This window comes from Pleurodeles waltl, chromosome 7, assembly GCF_031143425.1.
Source record: "Pleurodeles waltl isolate 20211129_DDA chromosome 7, aPleWal1.hap1.20221129, whole genome shotgun sequence".
NCBI lineage: Eukaryota > Metazoa > Chordata > Amphibia > Caudata > Salamandridae > Pleurodeles > Pleurodeles waltl.
Genome location: NC_090446.1, coordinates 504,545,596 through 504,570,621, shown reverse-complemented (window position 1 = coordinate 504,570,621; position 25,026 = coordinate 504,545,596). Strand labels below are relative to the sequence as shown.

The following is a 25,026-nucleotide window of genomic DNA, read 5'->3' as shown; positions in this document are numbered from 1 at the left end:
TCGGTCTTCCTCAGAGCAAACATAGTGGAAACAATGTCGCCACATCTAAAAACACATCAGCACATTTTCAACACAAACATAAAAGAAATTCTTCAAACTCTTAACACTGTTACTTTGTTGCCCTTACCCGTATTTCTTCCTTTTTCGCTTTCATCTGTCAATTATAAAGGAAGCTGCTAAGATGTTTGTTGCGGTGGCAAGTCCTATCCTAAAGCCCAACTGAGTTACGGGTACCACATACTGTTCATGTTAGACCAGCCCATGAGGTCAGCCAGTATTAGAGAGGCACATTTGGCCTCTTTATCCAGGAGAACTATAGGCCTATAATTGGATTAGACCTATCTCCTCCTTTAAAGACTGCATTAATGATGGAGCCGCAACAACTTTCTGAGATGGAGCCTGTTATGTGGACCTCTTTGTATAGTGTTGATACTGTATCCCCCCAGAACTGAGGGTCTTCTTTAAAGATGGCCTGTGGCATACTGCTCAGCCCTGGCAGTCTGTTGCGGCATCAAGCAATTATGAGTTTTTTTACTTCAGATGGTGAGTGAGGGTTGCACTCATCTGTGAGCCGATGCTTTTGCTTGTCGTCTCCAGCGTTGGATCTGCATTTATGAAAGATGTTGTGTAGGCAGGCTATTTCATTATGTATGGACATATTATCCCTGTGGCTGCGTTTCACGGTCATAACTTCTGAGGGACACTGGTCAGCTGCACATATAAGGGCAAGATGAGCCACCCATACAGTGTCTGGAATATCGGAGTTATTTATTACATTTATTGCTCTAGTAAACCCATTGTCTCCCAAAACTTCCTGGAGTTAGTCTGCCTGGCGTTGTATATCAGCCTTGTCCAGAATGCCTTTTTGCTGGACCTCCTATCCTCCCAGAGTTGTTTTTGTGTTTTTGTACTCTTCCTTAATGTTTTTAGCCTTTCCCAGGGAAAGGATTGCCGAGCTGGCTTCACTGAGAATCTGTCTTTTCTTAATTTCTTTCTTAAGGCTCTGCATTTGGACGAGAGTCTTGTTGCCCCCTTTGCATAGGCGTAATCCTCATTTGGCTGGGGCAGCATGAGTTAGCAGATTGGCACTGAAGTCCATTCATGTAGCAACTTGATTGCTTATAATGTAAGTTCTGGCAGTCAGGGGATCTCTGGCCAGGAGACTGAGGTCTGAGTTTTTTGATCCAATATCTGTTGGTGCTGAAGCATGGGTTGGATGCTTAGTCTAAGTGAGAGCACCTAATAGGAGTGGCCACTATCAGTGGTGTATTTAATTTGGTATTGCTGGAGCAGTGGGATTAGTGGTAGTGAAATGACTAAACAGTTGATGATGGACTGGGAGTTTGGACCATGATTGGTGAATTTAGGTGGGTTATCATATGGAGGCCTTCCATTGAACACCTTCATGCCCAAGAATTCCAGGGCCATCACAACCGTTTCTTTTTTTTGTCACAACGTTTTACTGCAAGACTTGATTGTGGTGGAACAGTCCATTACGAATTCTCAGTAGCCAACACTGGGGACTGCTGGTAGCTGCAATGAGGGGTGACATGAATGTCATGTGGGTGGGGGCCTCTGCGCATGGCATTGGGGGTGGTTGCTCAGTGTTTGAGTGTGTATTTTACTCCCTTGTATAAACATCATACTATATTAAAATCTTTCAAAAGGAGGCTGAATGCGACATTACCTGGCAAATAAAACTGGTCCTATAACTTTCTTTGAAGTAACGTGAATGGCAAGAAATTAGGGTTACTAATGGTACACATTAATGAAAAAAAATACATCATCAACTTTAGAAAAAGATGTAGGACTGCATGTTCTAGGTGCATTAAAACTGGGCCCCTCCTGCTCTTAATGCACCCAACATGTTTCCTGTACAGAAGGCTCACAGTGCGAGCTACCTGGCAAGTACTCTACATGATTTCGGAGAGTCGCTCATCACTTGAGTGTCCAAAGTTGTAGTTTCAACTTGGCTAACGTTGCTTAGTCCAGGACACAACTCAACTAATGCCTGGTGACAGGCGATTAATAATTGTGGGGTACAGGGCTTTTTTATTTGCTGGTCCTCTATATATCCAGAACACTTAAAGCCCACTGCTCACAGAACATGCTCCAAACATTCCAGGAGTGCACTTCATACATCACACTCCAATGACGTTTTCCTACTCATCAGTACATTAGGTCCTTGAACCTATTCTTTCATAGCTGACCCAAGCCTCCAAATGCGACTTCCAACCCTACCAAATGAATGGCAGCAAGCGACTGTAAATGATAAATTGTAGTTGTCCTGCATCTCGGTGTTAAAGCATCACAAATGACTACTGATGGAGGCCGATGATCACTGGTCAAGGACCGGTGATCTCACACTTGAAATTACTGAGTGCAGCTACATCCTGCCTGATTTTAGAAGCTGTGTTTCCACAACTGGGAAAAAACACATTGGACTCTAAGACAGGGGCTGTGGTCACGGACACTGCACGGCACCCACCAAACCCCTTATTTCACCATCGGGAATCATGGAACCAGCCCCCTGCCTAAGGAGAGCCTGCCATGACATCCACACCATCAAGATCCACACTGGACCAATCACTGCCATTCACCACCTGCTCAGAGCTGGTAGTAAACTGGAGTGGAGAAGTCCACGGAATTGGGGCAAATTATGCAGAAAAGCAACCTGTTATCTCTGGCTGCCATGGTTAGCTGAAATTTCAAGGACTTTCATTCTAATTTTACAGTGCAGGGGCAGAAGTACTAGTCACAATCGATAATCCCGGCCCCTTTAAACTGTGCAGGTTATCAGCTCCTTAGAATCTGCAGTTCAATCCCATTTCTTAAATTATTCGTACTTCACAGGGTCTCGGCATTAGTGGCTTTTCTAATCCACGTTTGTGATATATCAACTAGTTTATAAACAGGTTATAAATGGTGTATTAGCTACCCTGCATGAGGAAATTAGCAGTCAAGAGAAGAGTATGTTTTTGGCAGGGGGGATGAAGGAACGCTACACGGAGAACTAAAGCACGTACACACATCAACCAACAAAGCCACTAGGGGCAAAACACAAGCTATAAAAATAGGAACTAAAGTGCTTCGAATCAGGTAGCACAACCAAACTAAGGGTATAAATACAGAGATGTGGGTTAAGTTTGTAAATCGCGAGACCTACGGCCATATGTAGAAAAGCATTTCTGTGGCCGGAAACAGTCAGATTTAAAGAATCAGGCCGTTTTTACATGCAAAAGTGTGTTTTCATATGTACAAAACACAAATTGCAGTTTGGTAACATGTTACCGAATCGCAATTTGCATTTAGGGCTTCGGTATTTGGAAGGAGCATGTTTAGGGTGTCCTAGCCAAATATTGAATTGCAGAGCACTGTATGAATGTTTTGGGACCAAATTACAGGCACAAAACATTTTTTTTTACTGACAACTCAAATGTGGTGGTAACCACTCGCTAAGGAAAGGGGTCCCCAAGAGACCTCTTCCCCTTTGTGAACGTTGGAAGTAATATGTTTTTTTTAAGAATAGGCAGTGGTCCTTTTGAACACTGCCTGCTCTTAAAAAATGAAATTTAAACGTTTCAATTTATATTTTGAAAAGCATACTTTTTTTTTTTTTTTTTTTTTTAAAGAAAAACGAGCTCTTTAAAAAAATGTTTTATGAAAAGGCAATTAAAGACTTGGTGGTCTGCTGACCCCAACAGACCACCATCCCTGTGATGGCTACAGTTCCTAATGAGTTGCAAACTGCAAGGTCATGAGATAAGTCGATTAGCGACCCACCAGGAATTGCCATTTCAGACTTGCACATTGTCGTACATTAGGAATTACAATTTCCTAGTTCTGATTCGGTATCACAATTAGCAAACTGCAATCTCTAGATTTTGTACATATGGCTTCTAATCTCTAATAGGAATATCCTCCAGTTTGTGTAAACATCAGGCTACTAAATTCCAAACCGGGTCATGGGCATTTAAAAAGTAGTAGAGGTTGTACAATTTCAAAAAGCTTCCCTATGTTCATGTTTGATTCTTGCAGTGTGCAACCTAAGAAACTTGTCCAGCACCACTTCTGCTTGCATCTTAATGCTTATCAACCCAGTTCCTGCCTAACCTCCTATCAGCGCATACACCACAACCATAACACCACTCCGCATACAGTGATTCTGTCATCGGATGTTGATAATTTCCCATGATCGTAGATGTCACTTCTATGCATGGTAACTGATTTAAGTTTAGGTTGTACACTTGCATTAAGTGGGAAAAACCTTGGGTGTCTTTTTAAAGAAAAAAAAACACACCTCCAAATTTAGCCCTTGTTGCCCCTCAAGATGCTTTTCCAATTCACCATTTCGGTGAAATGTGTAGCTGTCCACTTTTTGAACCTCCACTTCCTCCATTAACCACAGATGGCCACAGTTTATAAGAGTGAAACCATAAAACCTTATAATCCAAGTCCCAGTAGGATGGTGTCTTCCGTATAAAATAAAGACCAACATTAAATTCCATTTAACTTGGAGGATGTGGGAGCAGCTAGAACAAACATTTTATCTACGCTGGTAAAATCTGAAAGAAACAGAATAAAGAGCAAAAAGGGGAAGGTAACAACATCAAATCTGCCATATTTATCAAAGGCAGATCTATCAATGTAAGAAGTGTGAATCAAACGGCTTAGGTCAAACTGTGTCAAATACCTTAGTTAAATCCAAGAAGGCTGAAATAAAAGTGCCACCTTTATACTGACACATTTACTACAGATGGTCTAATTACCGAACAGTGATCAAATCAAGATTAAAGTCAGCTTGGTTATCTTAGAATCTATAGTTTTCTGTGGCACTCTTTAATGAATATCAGTGAAATTATTTTGCATCTACTTTTAACGCAACATCGAATAACATACCATCTTAAATAGCAGTATTGCCACACCTCGGATTTAAGAGCCAATTTACAGATCACTTTAGAGAATGTGAGGAACAAAAACGTACCTACCCTCCATTCAGGCTAATTTCCACTAACATTAATTTGTCTGCAAGTGTCACAAATGTCTGAGTAACACACTTCAACTTAGACTTTCAGGGTACCTTGTTTTGACTTGAGCCACCTACCTACTCATCTGGCACTTACATCTTCTTCCCTCACCTTGAAGCCCAAGGAGCCAGCAGTTCACAGTGCAAAATACCTACCTCCTTCAATAGTAGCTTTAGTGATTCAACCCCACTCCTATTATTTGTAAGCTCTGGTCAGATTTAACAATACACATTTCTTGACCATCTACACTCCCACTGGGTGGTCAACCTAATCTCTTTCCCAGATGTCACAGGTAGTCTCCAAAACCCAATCTTTATCTTGTTTTGCTTCTCATTCAGATTAGCTGAGGATGAACAGCCTTCCTTTCTTCCCCTACTTGGGAAAAAGACGCTAAGATGAAAGTTGTTACTGAGCTATTTGAAGACATTTGAAATGAGGTTTGTGATCTGCTCTGTGCTTGCAGAAGTTATATTTTAAAGTGGTCAACAGAGGGCGACCGGAAGACCTCCATGCTTAGTCCCTTACACTGATCACTCTTCTCAAGCACATAGCTTGCATTATGCTTGTTGTGTCCGCTAAAGCTTCTTCGGTGTAAGGAACTGTTAAATTCCTCAACTGCTGATGTTTTAGGACTCCAAAAGCAGTTTCACATTCATTTTGCTTTTGGTGTCACCTAGAAAGTGAAATTGACTACATGGAGGTTGAATAGCTGGGCTTGAAGATAAGGCTGTTTAGTGCTGTTGTCCCGGAGTAATTCTGTTCCGTCTGAAGCATCATTTAACAAGTGTTGGTTGACGTCTTATGTCTCAGCACCATCGATAGCTGCTTTTTTTTTATACCTTTGCCCAAGATACGTTTTTGTCCCTCCATAGCGGCAGTTGTTTTCTAATTCGCATTAAAACAACAGAGCCAAGAATAATAAATAGTTTCTAAATTACAATTCCAACATGGCTCACTCAATATGTAACAGTCAGAACTCACTTGCCACCTAATCCCAAGGAGAGGAATGCCAACTATCAAGTTCACGGCTATATGTTCTACCGCCTAAACCCAAGTTACGTAAAATAAATGGGTCTGGTTTAGAGTTTGGCGGGTGCAGGCAAGTCTGTTGCGATAGTATCAACACGAGGATGCGACTGAGGTACGCAAACCCTTATCAATGGGTTGTGTGTTTATTCCATGCTTGTGACTCAAATTACTTGAATATTCCTGGTACAATACGCAACACAGATAGGACCCGATATACATTTGACGATACAATGCTTTGGGGGTCTGTGATTACTCCAGTGTGAGATGATCTTATATATGTGAAAGAATAATTGATGGCATCTTCGAGAAATACATTTTAGAGCCCTGAAGAAGCCTTTTGTAAAGCTGAAACATGTGTCAGCGGAGGTCTGTCCGCATGCCAATTTGGTGTGGACATTAAGGATTGTATAGACCCTATTCCTTGGCAAATAGGGACCATACCAGTGGATTTAACTTCTTAATAAGGGATGTTTCATACTTTGTACTTCTATGTTTATACTTATAAAGGGTCTGAAAAATAACAAACATGCTCTTTGTATGAACTTTGCAATAATAACATGAGTTTCTTCTGACAATGGGTGCAAACTACTTTGTGCATTGTTTAGTGCTTTTGCAGATGAAATAATGTGACACTGAGGATATGATGAGCTGGTTTTCTGCCATTGTCGTGAGACTTTATTGTACACATTATAACATACTCATTACATACAGATACTTTCGGTATTCTGCAGTGTTGAAACAAATGTTTACTCTTGATAAACTAAATTCTATTCAAGAATGATCCTTATAGATGTAATTCCTGATTTTGTACAGCATCTATGAAAACATGTTTGACATTAGTAAGAGTGTATTATGGGGGTGGAAATTATGGTTACCTGTGAATTTCTTGTATTTTAAAGTTTGATGTGGGAGCCTCTAGTAACACCTCTCAACTTCCCTTTAGATATTTTGGGGTATTTCATTCTTTTAACTCGATGTAGGGCTTGTACAGTGGTTGTAATTATTTAAATATTTTTGTTCATACAGATGTTCACAAACACTGCATGTGACTTTCAGCTTTTAAATTATTTACAGTTCAAATTTTTTTGTGGGTTAGATCTTTTAAGAAGACTGCTCACTACTATGATTTTTTAGTTGAAGTTCCCAAAATGTTTTCCTTTGGCTTGTGGCTGTGTTATGTTATTTATCCACAAAAGCTGAAGTATCTTTGAGTTTAGCCCTAACAATTAAGCTGACCTGTATGTGTATGTCACAGGTATGAATATTTAGTCTGACGGTTTCACCCATGCCAAATTTGATGGTGTGTTGTAGTTGATGTTCGTGAACAATGGAACATGACTGACTTTAGAACTCAACGTACATTGTATCTCATTACTGTATATGGTAGGAGTGACAATTGAGCCTGTCTTCCTTCACTCAGAGTTTATTAATTTTAATTTCTTTATTATGTACTGTTCTTGCTGAGAATAATTAGGAGGGATGAGGAAAAACAAACAGAACAGGCTCTTCTCTCCTCTCTCTCACATAATCCTTTGTTGTGTCCACTTCTTTGAACAATGATTATAAATATTCTGAGTTACAATACAGTCATACATTTTTTTATCAGATACCTATTTACCACTTTAATCATGCAAAACCTCATTACGTTTACTTCCTTCAACGTTTACTTCCTTCAGTCTATTGTGGTCCCATTCATATTATAGATGACTACAGCTTTGCACATCTATTGTTGTTTCCCTTTTCTTATAGTGGTTTGTCATCAGATAGATACGTTAAAGTTCTAAGGACCATGCCTCGTATGTTTACTTCTCACCCCTCATCTTGCACTTGTTTTTGTTGTTGTCTTGCTACATATTCTCACTGTGTCCTTTTAATAATGAAGAACCCTACCAGAGAGTGCAGTTGTCTGGTTGTGAAAAGACCTCATGTGGACATTCTGAAAACTTCCTTGGGAATGCATTCCGCCCATTGCTTACCACTGGCTTTGTGATTTGAAACTCATATTTTCTTGGTATGTGCTGGGTTTATATGTTTTAGGCTGTCCAGCTTGACGTAGTTAGTCCCTCCCGTGGAGCATACCTTGTTTACTGTATTCTTCCAAGTGCTCGCTTTCTGTAAACAGGTCCGTAAATTTTGTTCTTATCTTGTCATATTTGCTACGCATTCAAAGACAGAGGTCAAATGTCAGGGTCTGTCTTTCAAGGGAGCTTTGGGTATACTTTTTTTCTATGATTTCAAAGTGAGAAGATTTATGTGACAATCTTGCTGGGGTTGTGGCGGTTTTCTAGCACACAACAAAATTTAGATGTCTGTAGATTAACTGTTCAGATATGTCAGAATATATAAGAATTACCAAAGCACCAATGAAACGTTTTTTGGTAATTTGGAAGTCTGGTGGAAACTAATATTTTAAAATGAGCAAAACAAAATCAATCCACTAGGTGAAGCTATTTCCACGCATTATCATTTTGCTCTGTATAGTTTTATTGGTAAAATTTGTTTGCGCAAATGTAACAGCCATTTCAATTGAAAATGTGTTGTCTGCAATGGCAGAGCACAAATACACCAGGCATACTCTAAGCTATGCATTCTACATTGCTGCACTCTACTCTGGCAAAGGGTAAATTGGCATGGAGTGGAGTGCTGTACTCTGCTCTGCTCTACTGCACTGCAGACTATGCCAGTCAACTCTACTTTAAGCCACTCCATATCACGTCACTCTAGGTCTCTATGTGACTTCACTCAGTGCCACTCAACTCAACTCCACTCTACGCCCCTCAATCGTGCGCCACTCCACTCAATATCACTCAACCCCCATTCCACTCCCCATGATGCTACTTCACTCCAGGCCACTACCTACATTCTACACCACTCTACCCCCACACCAATCTATGTCATGCCACTTCACTCTACTCTGCTACACTTCATTCAACACCACTCCAATCTACACCAGTCCTCTCTGCTGTATGCCACTCTACTCCACAACACTGCACTGTATGCCAACCACTCTACGACACGCCTCTTGCTGGTGTATAACATGACTAAAACACATGGACATTGCCAATTGCTCTTGCACAATCAAGACCTATTTGCTTTGCCAATGTTTGTCATATTTGTCACACACATATCTGAGGGGCCCTACAATGCACTTCCAGCACATCACTATGCATTTCCCGGCCAAGGCTAATCGAAGCGCTACACCTTTGTTTTAATTTGGAAGTTTCACAGCAAACATACTTGGTGTTTCTGTGCAATACTCCAAATTTCAATTATTTTAGTTTCTTCCCTAAAGAACTTCTGAATTTCAGTGTGTCCTCCAAAGGTGTATGTAGAATACCTGGCATGCTGTATTGAGCATATGCTTTCTAATAAAGCACCCACCAGGCACAGAATCATAAAATTACAACTATATAACATAACACTTGCCAAAACAAAATCCAAATCATTGTCAGGGGGGTTACCAAGTATTATCACAGTAAAAAAAAATTTTAACATCAGGTTTTGTCATTAGGAGTTGCCAACACCCAAACAGTTCCTTATTATGGTAATCTGTGAGATCCCCTGTAACAAAATACCTATCTACGGCATAATAAAAACCTACCCTAAAAGACCAATATGGCTTTAAGACTTAGTTTTCAAAATAAACAATCCTGGACTACTGTCTTTGTCATAACCTTTCATTAGAAACAGATCAGGCATATGGCAGTTAACATACTTTTTCTCAAAGAACCATCTCAGGCCTACTGAATTGAGCATAAACTTTACCAAGAGGAACCAATCCGTCGTACAATTAAAAATAACTTCAAAATTACAGCTGACAAATCAAATCCTTTTTAAAGAAGGTTAACAAGGATTATCACAGTAAAAATCTTCTATTTGCAGGGTTTGTCAATGGGGCTTTCCTGTACTAAAAGTCTTGCTTACTACAGTAATCTGTGTAACAGAATACCAGCCTGCAGTCTGTAAGACAGTGTAATGACAATCCTTACTTAAAGACCTACTGATTTTAACAAATACTTTTCACCTTTATCATATATTTGAATAATAAACACTTCAAATCTATAGTACTGGATATAACTTTTCACAGTGATACCATAACCTTTACTATTGGCTGGTCACCATACCCAACTGATCTACTGTATTTAACATAAGCTTTCCCGCAAGGTACCTATCAGGCATATAGTCATAGATTCACACACACAAAGAAAATTACCGTTAGAAAACCAAAACACAGCCCTTCTAAAAGGGCACTACGAGGATTACCACAAATCAAATCCTTCTACACACAGAACTTTTAAGAGTGGGTGACCAATAACAAAAAAAAAAAAACTTGCTTGCTATGGTAACTTGTAAGATTTCATGGAGCATCCTCTTTAAAGGCTTTCACAAAGTGTAGTAACGATCCACCCTTTAAGGCCTGTTGGCATTAACATATACGTTTAAAAAAAATTAGAAAAAAAATAAGGTCTACAGTCTTTGTCATAACTTTTCACAATAAACCGATCACATCTGGGAGCTGGCCTCATTGGAGTAGCCCCTTTCCCAGGAGGAAATCCTGGCCAGTATACAATGCTTAAAAACAGCAAAAACACTGGGTTGCAATGGGATCCCGGCAGAGTTTTACTATAAATATGCAGATACAGTCACAGACAAATTGCTGGAAGTATATCAGGAGGCGAGACAACGCGTCCATCTGCCTGTCTCTGTGCGGTAAGCACTAATAGCACTAGTCTCAAAACTGGACAAAGATCCGGTACAGCCCTCAGCCTACAGACAGTTGCTGCACTTAAATGTGGATATTAAGATACCTAGTGGTATTCTGGCCACTCGGCTGCGTCCACACCTACCAGCACTTATACACACTGCTCTGTGTGGTTTTATTCCACACCGCAGCACCAGGCACAACCTTCATCGTCTGTCACACATTTACTATGCACCACACTTGATGGATGGCACCTATGGCCTTACGCCTCTTGATACTGAGCAGGCCTTCGACTCAGTGTAGTGAGGGTATCTGTGGCTCGTAATGGAGAAGGTAGGCCTTGATCCAAACTAAACTGCATGGTTAAATTACTGTATACCGACCCTGTGGCCCAAGTGTGGAGGGGCGACTTGGTGTCAGATAAGATTCAGTTATCCAGAGGGACCCGACAGCGGTGTCCCCTGTCGCCTCCTTCAATTTGACATAGCCATAGAATCTCTGGCTGAACTACTGCCCAGGGTGCTGGGAACCTGGGGGATCCGGGTGGGGGAAGACCATGCATGTGGTGTTCTTATACACGGATGACACATTGATCTATGTGCACCAGCCAGAATAGTTGATTCGTACACATATGAATGCCCTGCAACTCTTCGGAGAGGGATCTTGACTCCGGGTTAATACCCGAAAGTCCCACCTGTTCTCAATAGGTACACTAGTTGGGACACACTTGACTCCCTCCCGCGGGCTGGGCTCCCATGGGGGATGGAGGAACTTCGATATCTGGGGATAAGGCTGGCCATACTGAAGGTAGAGTCCATTACCTCAATTTGGGCGGGGTGCTGGAGGGGCTGAAAGCATTAGTTCGTTTTTGGAGAGAGCTGTCCCTCGCTCTAATGGGCAAGGCATCTGTTGTCAAAATGGTGATGCTTCCTAGGTGCCTGTCCGGACTCTAGAACACACTATGAAATCCCCTGGTGACATTTCACTCAGCTGAATGGACTGATTCTGGACCTGCTCTAGGCCAACAAGAGGAAAAGGGTGGGCCTCTCCAAGCTTACGCAGACGTGGGAGCCTGGTGGGATCGAGCATCCCATAATAGAACTATACTACTTGGCATCACACCTGCAGCATTCCATCCACTGGCTGGACAATGGTGATAGCTGGGAGAAGACTCTTTTAAAAGGCACCTATGGTGACCTGACTCTGCCTGCTCTGCTTATCGTCAAATGAGTGCAGAACGTCGCACCATTTCTGGTGTGTTGGGTATGTGGAGCGTGGACACGGACTGTTGTATATATGCTGCGCTGGGCCCCATACGCAAGGGACATGCCTCTCTGAAACTTACATCCGTTTGCCAGAATAACTGAGACAATGTCCGTCCAAAAGTGGAGAGGTGGGGGATGCGATATTCTAGGGGATTTTTATGTGGGATGCCAGTTTATCACCCAGGATGCTGCTAATGATTTCTTTGAATTGGGCCCGGGGCAGTGTCTGCAGTGTGCTAAAATACTGGGGAGAGCGTGAACACTACGGCCCTGCTTCCCAGAGGAGCCGCTGGTCTCCCACAGTATAAGGCAGGGGTCTTAAAACTTGGGTGGGAAACCAGGCTCTGGCCAAAAGAAGCATTATGCTAACAGTCCTTTATTTTAAGTTGAAAAAACATAAGCAGCAGTAAACCTCTTTGTAACGGGCCATCACTAACATGTTTTGCCATTTACATCTAAACTGGGAGTATGTGTCAAAAGGGGAAGTACTCCAAATACCCTTCCAAGCCTCCACTTCCAATAATTGCACTGTGGACACTTTTGCAAATTAGTAAGATCCACCAGACAAGAATAGTATGTTTAGCATCATGTATTTGATTTATTTTTAAAACAGTATCAGAGCTTCATTGCAATGTTTAAATAAGTCCAGACATATTTAAATATTACCAATTTAGTAGAATAATTGTGAAAATTTTGGAGAGTCCCAATGTGGTTTTTTTCTCATTAAGGGGGGCTCAGCATTAAAAAGTGTGAAGACCACTGGTCTAAGGACTCTCCTGAACATGGTTAGGGGCCACTGGCTAATATCCCATTTACACAGGGCATTAAGGGAAGATCTTCCCAAGATGACCCACAAGGCTCCAGCGAAATAAGAAGCAGCACTAGGGGACATATTGACTGCGCAGGAGTGGGAACAAGTGAATGAAGGAGCCAAAGGGGTGAGCTCCAATGCGCGGTTTAAATTTATCCACTATAACTTCCCTCACCGGGTGTACCTGACTCCGAGGCGCTTTGCCGCATCTGTCCCACCTGGTCAGATAGCTGATTTCACGCATATAGTGTGGCAAAGCTCACCCTGAACACCTTTCTGGAGGGAGATGGTAACAAACCTCAATAAGGCTACAGGCTGGATGATCACACCTACACGTAAAATCCTCCTGTTGGGACTGTTCCCTGTGCCAAAGGGGAAGAAACTTACTTGCAAATTTGTATTACTGGGGCATTGTCGTTTCGCTATTAAATGGCTGAGCCCTGAACCCCTTACGTTTGAGGACTGGCTAAGGGATATGTCGGAATGGGCAGTGGCAGAGGAAGTGAGGATGAAACATGGACAGAGAGACGATTACTAAGTTGTGAGTACGGCTATATAAGGCTTACGACATGCTGTGGTCGTTGCATTACTGCTTGACAGCTATTCTGTTGCTAGTCTTTTTTCATTGCTTTTCTCTCTCCCTCTCTTTACTCACCATATTTAAAAATTTTAGGTTTAAAGTCATCTAGCCCCTTTATGATGGGATCTATAAGGAGTATTTAAGAAAAATGGCTTAGTATGTTTTAATTAATACATATAAAGCGTCAAATGATTATGATATGTACATTATATCTAGTTTCAATCACCAAGCCAATCTATGATGGAAGTTATTGGGAGTACTACGAACACTGGCATGGAATATCTCAATGTACATGTATAAGGGATATCTTATGTATAGGACTCCCGGTTTTACGTTTTTACAGATAAATATACACAGAAAACGTTGTGTTTCCTGTCTGTATTTATTTTTTAAAGCAGAAAAATACAGATAATTTGGCTTCTCTTAAGTGACTCTCCATACTGAGATTAATTAATTTCAGGCCAATAGCTGTACATATTAGCAGCATGGGGAGTTACAACACTGAATGTGGTTTTCTTAATTTACTACGTATCTCAACATATATTAGTGTTATGCTATTCTGTCATGCAGGTTTATTATTTACATTTTCTCGGTGTAATGTGCGAAAACCTGACAGGCATCAAACTATGAGTGCACTTTTACCCACTAAATACATGCAAAAATATATGGGTTGTCACTTCATCTGTTCATAAAACACAAAATAAATATGGATAAATACTTATAAGATCCCATAAAAATAAATATGGATCAATACAGACGGAAATGTTTAAAAAATAAATACCATAAAACCGGGAGCCCTACTTATGTACTATACAGTATACCATTAGAGCATGCTATGCTCTGAGCAGTCCCTATGGACGTGTAACTGAAAACCTTGGGCATAAATATGTATTGTTATTTCAATGAAGTCGCAAGAATAATTGGTGTATGTTGAACACCATGTAAATTTGTTTATAGGTGTATGTCATTTGTTTACTGTTTTCCATTTTTGGGTATATGCCTTTCAAAGTGGGGTTGTTGCTGTCCTTGGACATATGCATTGTACCATTTTAACCCCTTCGCTGCCAGGCCTTTTCCTCCTCAGGTGCCAAGCCTTTTTTTGGCTATTTGGGTCAGTTCACGCTTAGGCCCTCATAACGTTTTGTCAACATAAGCTACCCACACCAAATTTGCGTCCTTTTTTCCCAATATCCTAGGGATTCTAGAGGTACCCAGACTTTGTGGGATCCCCTGAAGGAGATCAAGAAATTAGCCAAAATACAGGTAAAGTTTCATTTGTTTTTTTAAAACAATGGGAAAAAGGGCTGCAGAAGAAGGCTAGTGCTTTTTTCCCTGAAAATGGCATCAACAAAGGGAAAAGAAGGAGAGTCCAGCCCGACGACTTCCTTGAAATGCCTGTTTTGTAATTGAATTGTTCAATTTATAAAACGAGATGTGGGAAATTCAAACCGGGGGGCCTGGACCCTAAGCCTCCCAAAAGTTACAGTCCTGAATTAAAGAAAAGGTGACTTCCCACATTAAGGATTTTTAACAAATCATTAGCAAAATGCTTCAAAAATTATTTTATTTCATTGTAAGATAGAAATTCAGTTCCAAAGGAATTTAGTCCAATTAAATAAAAGCGAAGTTGAAAATAAGGAATGCTTCATTGATCAGCAAAATTGATAATCCAGTCGAAGGGTTGGAAAAGAGGTCAGGTAGAGGTGTACGGTGGTATAACAGCCAACACGTGTTTCGCCCCTTGAGCGAGTAAGCGGGGGCTTTCTCAAGGCTGAAGAAAATATATATAGACAAGGTAAGTCATCAGTCAGGCAAATGCTGTCAAGTGTGATAGCATGCTTTCGGTGCAAATTGTGCAGTGCATTTTGTGCTCCCTTTAGGGGAACCAATGAGTTTTAAGAAAAGCCCATACCATGATCTCAAGTGTGATCCACAGACTGAGGTGATAAGATCAAGTGCTTATAATCTACTACTTATTAATATTCTGATAAACAAAAGTATATTAGTAATGCTCTACTAATTAGTAAATAAAACTATGAGTAAGTCTAAGTAGATGTGTGCTGGCACTCACATGCTGTTAATATGTATTAGGAAAAAATACACGTGAAGAAAAAATTACCAAAGACATTCTGTGATTGATGTTAATAAGAAAATAACTTAGAAGAGTGGAAAAACGTACCCAATTCAGAACAATATGCAAAAAACTTCAGACATCAACAAAGGGTTTGCGGTGCTAAAACCTCCAGCTTCCCAGCTTTCAAGAACAGGCAGACTTGAATCAGAAAACCCAATTTTTCAACACAATTTTGGCATTTTACTGGGACATACCCCATTTTCACGATTTGTTGTGCTTGTAGCCTCCTTCCAGTCAGTGACAGAAATGGGTGTGAAAGCAATGGTAGATCCCAGAAACCTAAACATTTCTAAAAAGTAGACAGAATTCTGAATTCAGTGATGGGTAATTTGTGTAGATCCTACAAGGGTTTCCTACAGAAAATAACTGAAAACTAAATATTGAAATTGAGGTGGAAAAAACAGCCATTTTTCTCGACCTTTTACTCTGTAACTTTTTCCTGCAATGTCAGATTTTTTAAAGCAATATACTGTTATGTCTGTTGGACTCTTCTGGTTGCGGGGATATATAGGGCTTGTAGGTTCATCAAGAACCCTAAGTACCCAGAGCCAATAAATGAGCTGCACCTTGCAATGGGTTTTCATTCTATACCAGGTATACAGCAATTCATTTGCTGAAATATAAAGAGTGAAAAATAAGTATCAAGAAAACCTTTGTATTTCCAAATTGAGCACCAGATAAGGTGTTGAGAAGCAGTGGTTATTTGCACATCTCTGAATTCTGGGGTGCCCATACTAACATGTGAATTACATGACATTTCTCAATTACACGTCTTTTTTACACACAGTCTTACATTTGGAAGGAAAAAATGAATAGAAAGACAAGGGGCAATAACACTTGTTTTGCTATTCTGTGTTCCCCCAAGTCTCCCGATAAAAATGGTACCTCACTTGCGTGGGTAGGCCTGATGCTCGCGACAGGAAACGCAACATGGACACATCACATTTTTACAATGAAATCTGATGTGTTTTTTGCAAAGTGCCTAGCTGTAGATTTTGGCCTCTAGCTCAGCCAGCACCTAGGGAAACCTAGCAAACCTGCGCATTTTTGAAAACTAGTCACCTAGGGGAATCCAAGACGGGGTGACTTGTGGGGCTCTCACCAGGTTTTGTTACCCAGAATCCTTTGCAAACCTCAGAATTTGGCTAAAGAAACACTTTCTCCTCACATTTTGGTGACAGAAAGTTCAGGAATCTGAGAGAAGCCACAAATTTCCTTCCACCCAGCGTTCCCTCATGTCTCCCGATAAAAATGATACCTCACTTGTGTGGGTAGGCCTAGCGCCCGCGACAGGAAATGCCCCAAAACACTATCTGGGCACATTACAATTATCAAATACAAAACTAGCTTTTTTGGGGGGGGGGGGAGCAACCTGCGTTTTTGGTCTTGGGCTCAGCAGCAATCTAGGGAAACCTACCAAACCCAGACATTTCTGAAACTAGACACCGGAGGGAGTACAGGGAGGTGTTATTTGTGTGGATCCCCCAATGACTCCTTACCCAGAATCCTCAGCAAACCTCAAATTTTGCTAAAAAAAATAAATCACTTTTTTCCCACATTTCTGTGTGGGATCACCACACAGGGACAAATTTCCTACCACCCGACGTTCCCCTCAGTCTCCCAGTAAAAATGATTCCTCACTTGTGTAGGTGGGCCAAGTGTCTGTGACAGGGAAGAGCCAAAAACATTTCGAACTTGAGGGGGAACCAAAGTAGGTCCAAAAGGGCAGTTTGAAAAAAAACATTTTTAGGCTAACAAGTGCAGCAGAATTTTTATCGGTATAGATGGGACAATGTTGGGTGGTAGGAATTTTGTGGATTCCTGCAGATTCCGGAAGCTTCCATCACAAAAATGTGGGGAAAATGTGTGATTTTCAGCAAAGCTGGAGGTTTGCAGGGCATTGTGGGTAAGAAAATGGTGCGGGTGCATGTGAAGCACACCACCCTGGAAGCAACCACATGTTTAGTTTTCAGATGTGTCTAGGTCTTGTGGATTTTTCTACAAGGCAGCGTCCCAAAGTAAAAAAAAAAAATGCAGCCCTCACCATTCCAAGTGGGACGATTTTGAGAGTTACCAAGCTCTCATGGCCCAAATGTAAAACCAAAACCAAAAATAATCATATCTCTTCATGCTTGCCGTGGGCTAAAATGTTTAATTGTGCGGGGGGAGTTCTGAAAGACTGTTAACCCCTTCAGTTGGGATGAGGGCATAACCGGGCCCATACTGGTTGCTAGCCATCACCCCTCTATTTTTTTTTTTTATTCCATGCCCTCTAGCAGACTTTCCCCAGAGGGGCAGATCGGCCTAATCATATTAGGCTGATCAATGTCCTAAAAATATTTACCCCCCCTGGGGAGTGGCCCTTGCCCAAAAGACCCGCTTCCCTCATGTTTATTGCACACAAAAAAAAAATCCCTGGTGTCTAGTGCGCATCGCGATCGGGCAGCAGAAATGCTTGCTGAGACATGAAAGGAAAGGCCTTTCCTTTCCTTTCATGTCTCTGCTGGCCCCCTCCTACTGAGCGGAAGAGAAATGCTGAGCATTTCTGTTCCGAAATCGGAGGTGACCTCTGATGAGGTCAGCATGCTTTCGCGTCCGGACATCAGACGTCACTGGGGGTGAGGGGGTCGGGGTGGAAGAGGAAGCAATGTCCCTTCCAGCCCTGACCTGGGGGGGTGGCCCTCGGGGGAGCGCTATCGCTTCCCCCGAGGGTCTGTATAATGACGTAATGGTTATGTCCATGGCACCACACAGGCGCAGCCATGGACGTAACCATTAGGTCCATGGCGGTAAAGGGGTTAATATATATATGTAACGGCCTTTATGTTTGTGATGATATTTGATGTATGTGAGGTTTTTATATATATAGGTTTCATGCTTGTTTTTATTATCTGTTTATTTATATGGTGCTTGTATCTGTTTTATTACAGCCCTGAAGAAGTCCTTTTTTAAGGGATGAAACAAGTTGGCTGTTTCCAGTGTATTGGTTTAAGAGTAAGAAAAACAAAACAAAAGAAGAATTTTACAAACTTATACACGCGATTGGGACTTTTCTGACATCATTTTTAACCCCTTGGCTGCCAGGCCTTTTCCCCCCCCTCAGGTGCCAGGCCTTCTTTTGGCTATTTGGGGCAGTTTGCGCTTAGACCCTCATAACTTTTTGTCCACATAAGCTACCCAAGCCAAATTTACGTCCTTTTTTCCCCAACATTCTAGAGGTACCCGGAGTTTGTGGGTTCCCCTAAAGGAGACCAAGAAATTAGCCAAAATACGACAATTTCGTTTTTTTTTTTGTTTTTAAAAGGGAAAAAAGGGCTGCAGAAGAAGGCTTGTGTTTTTGTTTCCCTGAAAATGGCATCAATAGAGGGTTTGCGGTGCCAAAATCACCAGCTTCCTAGATTTCAAGAACAGACAGACTTGAATCAGAAAAACACATTTTTGGCATTTTACTGGGACATACCCCATTTTTACTATTTTTTGTGCTTTTAACCTCCTTCCAGTTAGTTACAGAAATGGGTGTGAAACCAATGCTGGATCCCGGAAGGCAAACCATTTCTTAAAAGTAGACAAAATTCTGAATTCAGCAAGGGGTCATTTGTGTAGATCCTACAAGATTTTCCTACAGAAAATAACAGCTAAAATAAAAAGATATTGAAATTGAGGTGAAAAAGCAGCCATTTCTCTCCACGTTTTACTCAGTAACTTTTTCCTGCGATGTCATATTTATGAAAGCAATATACTGTTACATCTGCCGGACGCTTCTGGCTGTGGGGATATATAGGGCTTGTAGGTTCATCAAGAACCCTAGGTACCCAGAGCCAATAATTAGCTGCACCTTGCAATGGGTTTTCATTCTATACTGGGTATGCAGCAATTCATTTAGTGAAATATAAAGAGTGAAAAATAGGTATCAATAAAACCTTTGTATTTCCAAAATGGGCACAAGATAAGGTGTTGAGAGGCAGTGGTTATTTGCACATCTCTAAATTCTGGGGTCCCCATACTAGCATGTGCGTTATAGACATCTTATTTACACACTGTCTTACATTTGGAAGGAAAAAATGTAGAGAAAAACAGGGGCAATAACACTTGTTCTGCTATTCTGTGTTCCCCCAAGTCTCCCGATAAAAATGGTGCCTCACTTGCGTGGGTAGGCCTAATGCCTGCGACAGGTAACACAACATCGACACATCAAATTTTTACTTTGAAAAGGACGTGTTTTTTGGAAAGTGCCTAGCTGTGGGTTTTGATCTCTAGCTCAGCCGACACCGAGGAAAACCTACCAATCCTCTGCATTTTTTTAAACTAGACACCTAGGGGAAATCCAGGATGGGCCGACTTGTGGGGCTCTCACCAGGTTCTGTTACCCAGAATCCTTTGCAAACCTCAAAATTTGGCCCAAAAAAATTATTTTCCTCACATTTCAGTGACAGAAAGTTCTGGAATCTAAGAAGAGCCACACATTTCCTTCCACCCAGCGTTCCCCCAAGTCTCATTATAAAAATGGTACCTTACTTGTGTGGGTAGGCCTGGTGCCCGCGAAAGGAAATGCCCCAAAACACTATCTGGACACATCAAAATTATCAACTACAAACCTACCTGTTTTTGCGGGGGCACCTGCATTTTTGGTCCTGGGCTTAGCAGTCATACAGGGAAACCTACCAAACCAAGACATTTCTGAAAACTAGACACCCGAGGGAGTCCAGGAAGGTGTGACTTGCGTGGATCCTCCAGTTTTTTCTTACCCACAATTCTCAGCAAACCTCAAATTTAGCTAAACAAAATCATATTTCTCCCACATTTCTGTGTGGGATCACTGCACCGGGACAAATTTCCTACCACCCAACGTTCCCCTTAGTCTCCCGGTAAAAATGATACCTCACTTGTGTAGGTGGGCCAAGTGCCTGTGACAGGAAAGAGCCAAAAACATGTTGAAATTGAGGGGGAACCAAAGTCAGTGCAAAAGGGCAGTTTGAAAAAAAAAACATTTTTAGGCTGACAAGTGGGGCAGAATCTTTATCGGTATAGATGAGACAATGCCCGTGGTAGGAATTTTGTGGGATCCTGCAGATTCCTGAATGTTCTATCACAAAAATGTGGAAGAGATGTGTGATTTCCAGCAAAGTTGGAGGTTTGCAGGGCATTGTGGGTAAGAAAATGGTGCGGGTGCATGTGAAGCACACCACCCTGGACTCGCACACCACTCTGGACTCACCCAGATGTTTCGTTTTCAGATGTGTCTAGGTACTGTGGATTTTTATACATGGCAGCGTCCCAAAGGACAAAAAGTGCAGCCCTCACCATTCCAAGTTGGACGATTTTGAGAGTTAGCCAAGCTCTCATGGCCCAAATGTAAAACCAAAACCCCAAATAATCAAATGTTCTCTTGCTTGCCATGGGATAAGATGTTTTAGTGTGCGGGGGAGAGGTGAAAAACTGTTACCCCCTTCAGTTGAGGTGGGGGCATAACCAGGCCCATACTGGTTGGTAGCCACCTCCACACAATTGTTTTGTTGTTGTTTTTAATTCCCTGGCATCTAGTAGACTTTATGTGCCCCCCCCAGGTGTGGATCAGGGGTAGTTGCCCCATCTGCCTACTGGTGGGCAGAACAACTTTGGCCCCATTTATTTGGGGTGGGTTTATGGCCATACCCCCATCCTCTTATTTTGAAAACAAAATCTTCCCTGGTCTCTGGTGGGCTTTCTGCTCCCCCTTGGGGGCAGATGGGCCTTCCAAAAATAGGCCGATCTGCCCCCAGGGGGGCAGATATGGCCAACAGTAAGGTGCCCCATGGGGAGCGACCCCTGCCCAAGGGGCTGCCCCCCCAAACAAAACACACACACCAATCCCTGGTGCCTACGTCCTAAGTGGTTTCTGCACCCCCCCCCCCCCAGGGACAGATCGGCCTAATAGAAATAGACCGATCTGCTCCCAAGTGGAGCAGAAATGGCCTGAAATAAATTTGCCCCCCTCAGGGGAGCAACCCTTGCCTAAGGGGTCGCTCCCCTTGCGTGAAATTGACGCATAAAAAAAAAGAAAAAAAAAAAAAAAAAACTGGTGTCTAGTGGTTTCCGCGCTTAATAAAAATAGGCCGATCTGCCCCCAAGGAGGGGCAGAAATGGCCTAGAGTTAATTTTGCACCAAGGGGAGCGACCCTTGCCTAAGGGGTCGCTCCCCACATATAAAAATAAAAACACAAAAAACAAACAAACAAAAAAAAAAAAAAACAGTGTCTAGAGGTTTCTGTCCCGCCTGGGGGCAGATCGGCCTAATTATGATAGGCCGATCTGCCCCCCAGGGGGGGCGGGGCGGAAAAGGCCTAAAAATATTTTGCTCCCCTCATTCACAAATAAAGAAAACAAAAAAAATCCCGGTGTCTAGTGGCATTTCTGCCGCCTGATCGAATCGCGATCGGGCAGCAGAAATGCAGAGATAGACATCAATAGAAAGGAAAGGCCTTTCCTTTCCTTTAATGCCTATCTCAGCCCCTCCATGTGATCAAAGGAGAAATGCTTTTGCATTTCTCCTACAATCCGCGAGGGGTGGGCCTCTGGAGAGGTTAGCGTGCGTTTGCGCGCTGATGTCATCAGATGCCACGGGGAGGTGGAAGGGGAAGCGATTCCCCTTCCATCGCTGCCCAGGGGACGGGGTACTTGGCCCTCTGGGGCCCATAGCAGGACGAGCTGCTCTCGTTCTCGGCCCCGGGCAACTGTAGCCAAGGGCGAGACCAGCTCGTCCTGGGCACCCAAGGGGTGAATGTGGTGAACCTCCCCATTCTATATTGTAACTTTTGCCCTTTCTAAGTTTTGCGCCTTGGCAGTATGTGTTTGTAGTGAGTGCACACAACCGGATACTTGAAGATTAAAGATTTACACACTCTTTGGAACACTGGATGGCCCGCTGCATCCTCTGCCTAATATACTATTCCCAGTGAACCATTCAGGGATATGGTCTTTATCATTAGTTCGTCACCATTACCAACTCAGGCTTACTGTATTGAGCATTCCAACAAGGCAACCTTTAGGCGTACAGCCATCAAATACTAATATATACAAAACTCAGGCAATAGAAATAAAATCCTCCTAAGGGGCAAAATAAGGATTATCAGAGAACAAATCTTCTACATGCACGGCTTGTCTGAGTGAGCAACCAACATAAATCCTTTGCCTACTACAGTAATCTGTTACAAAATACCTCTCTATAGTCTTTAACTGTGTAACAAAAATCCACCCATAAATGACTGTTGGTGGTAACGTATGCTCTATGCAATACATCTCGCCTACTGCCTTTGTAATAACTTAAATTAATAAACGGTCAAGCCCATAGCGTTGATCACTGAATTGGCCCTATAATCAACTCAGTCCTGCTGTAAGTGTTTTTTTCAGAAGAAGCCTCGAACTTCTGCCAAATCAGGTAGGGTACTCAAGGCAATCAGCATGTGAGTGGAGTCAAAAGTCGTAACAGTAGGGTTTCTGAATGTTCTTTTCTGTAGCTCACTCAATGTCTGACGATGGCGGTTTTATCAAACCAGAAATAAAAAACAGTATCAATGAAAATTCACTTGACCAAGAAAAAAACACTGACTGGACCCAAGTAGTAACTACATGCCTGGAAAGTGTACTTTACTTTTATTCTGTGTTTTTTGAGTTGCTAGAACTAAAAATGCATATATGAGAATGTTCCTGTTATTTGGAAACATTACTGATTCTGGGACTCTCCACCCACACTGATTACACCCTCTTGTAACTTTTGAATCATGTGACCAATCTGCACCAAGTCTGACGTGCTGAAAGGAAGGTTGAATGTTGAAGGTAATTTGTCCAAAGTTTGGTTCATTTTCGTCAAGGAAGGGCCACAGGCATTGAAGGGTGTACAAATGGGGCATCCTACGGTTTGAAGGGTCATCCTTACTGTGCCTAACAATGCATATAAAATTCTAGTACTCTGACTACCCTATAAAATGCACTGAATATGCCAAATAATATAATCTTAAGTACATCAATAGAATTATTTGCGTCTGCAGTAATGCATTGCTGGATTTGGCCTGGTAGTCTATTATCATAGCTCAGAAGTCCCTCAATGAAGTTAGAGTACCACAAAATGGGTTTAGCTGTGCAAATGGTAACTATGCACTTTGTTCCCATAGTTGTTCAGAGAGAGAGAGAGAGAGAGAGAGAGAGAGAGAGAGAGAGAGAGAGAGAGAGAGAGAGAGTATCAACCCTTCTTGTATCCCCTTTGATGCACAATGCCCACTCTCATGCTGACTGAAATACTGCTCTGGGGCCACATAAAGTAGCCTGTTAACATTCATTCAGTTCATCACAAAGGAAATCACAGCCTTCAAAGAAGCAAGGATACACATCAAGGAGGTTATGTTCATGAGTAAACTGAGATCTGAAAGTCTTTCCTAAAGCATGAAAGTGTCTAGGGTAAAAGGAGGTAAATACTTGCTGGTGACTTGAGGCAAGTATTTCCAGTTGGGATTGGTCTTCATACAGGGTCTGCGAATCGCATGAATTCAGTTCTTTAATCGACCAGCAGGCCTCAGACTCGAATGTGATTCTTTATAAAGCGTGGGGTGGTGATCGACGCAATGCTCATATGTGCATTTCAGTGTGTTTTAGCCGTTAAACGTATCCATCTGCACTAAGCTGTGTACAGATAAGGCCGGATTTCGTACTACTATTCTGTAGCCACCCGAACACATATGCTTCTCCATGGACTCGCTTATACTTGCCTCTGCATCTCCCCAGCAGCCCCAGCTCCCTCTGCCAGGGAGAGATCAGTAGAACGGCGAGGCATGCCGGTGAACACACATAAGAGCTGAATAGTGAAAGGTCACAATGAGGCCCTCTTCTAACGGAAGGTGGAAAAGGCACCGATATCAGAGAACACATGGTAATTATTGGCTTTGGACTAAGATTAGCACAGAGCCCACAACTGGATAAAGTTACCTTTAAAGGCTCTTCGCTGCACTTGTGCCCTCACCAGACATCTGTACAGAGAGACGGATGGCTTCATCGCGTTCCACACAAACGAGCGGGCAATCTTCTGATGATTGCATTCAGCGACGGATCCGCAAATCTGTGCTCTTGTTTAGTTCTGCTATTAATGACATTACCTATGAGGTGTCTACCTTCTTGGTCCCGAAGAATACTCTGTTATGATTTGATGATTAGGGGTCTAAATGTCGACGTATATGTGTTGACTGTAATGAACTTTTGCTACAAGCGGAACTCAATGGGTCATTTGGGACCTGGGCTCCCTAATGTGAAAATGTACGCATTTTAAGCCACCTTTTTCTCGGGTCTATTAAACACTGTGCACTATTGCTCACTATGTTACACAATTCACTAAACACTGCCCCGTTCGCAAGGAGCACTTACTGATATTTTGTCAAGACTTGTCTGTGCAAAACTTGTTAGTAAAATGTTGTCATAGTCTACATGGAATGCATATACCCGAATAACACACTGA

The 25,026-nt window shown here is 42.1% G+C and overlaps 1 protein-coding gene across 1 annotated transcript in view; it reads right to left on the bottom strand.

Moving 5' to 3' along the window:
* Positions 1-25,026, bottom strand: part of ZNF646 (zinc finger protein 646) — an 80,212-nt gene that overhangs the window by 17,954 nt on the left and 37,232 nt on the right. The window lies entirely within an intron of this gene.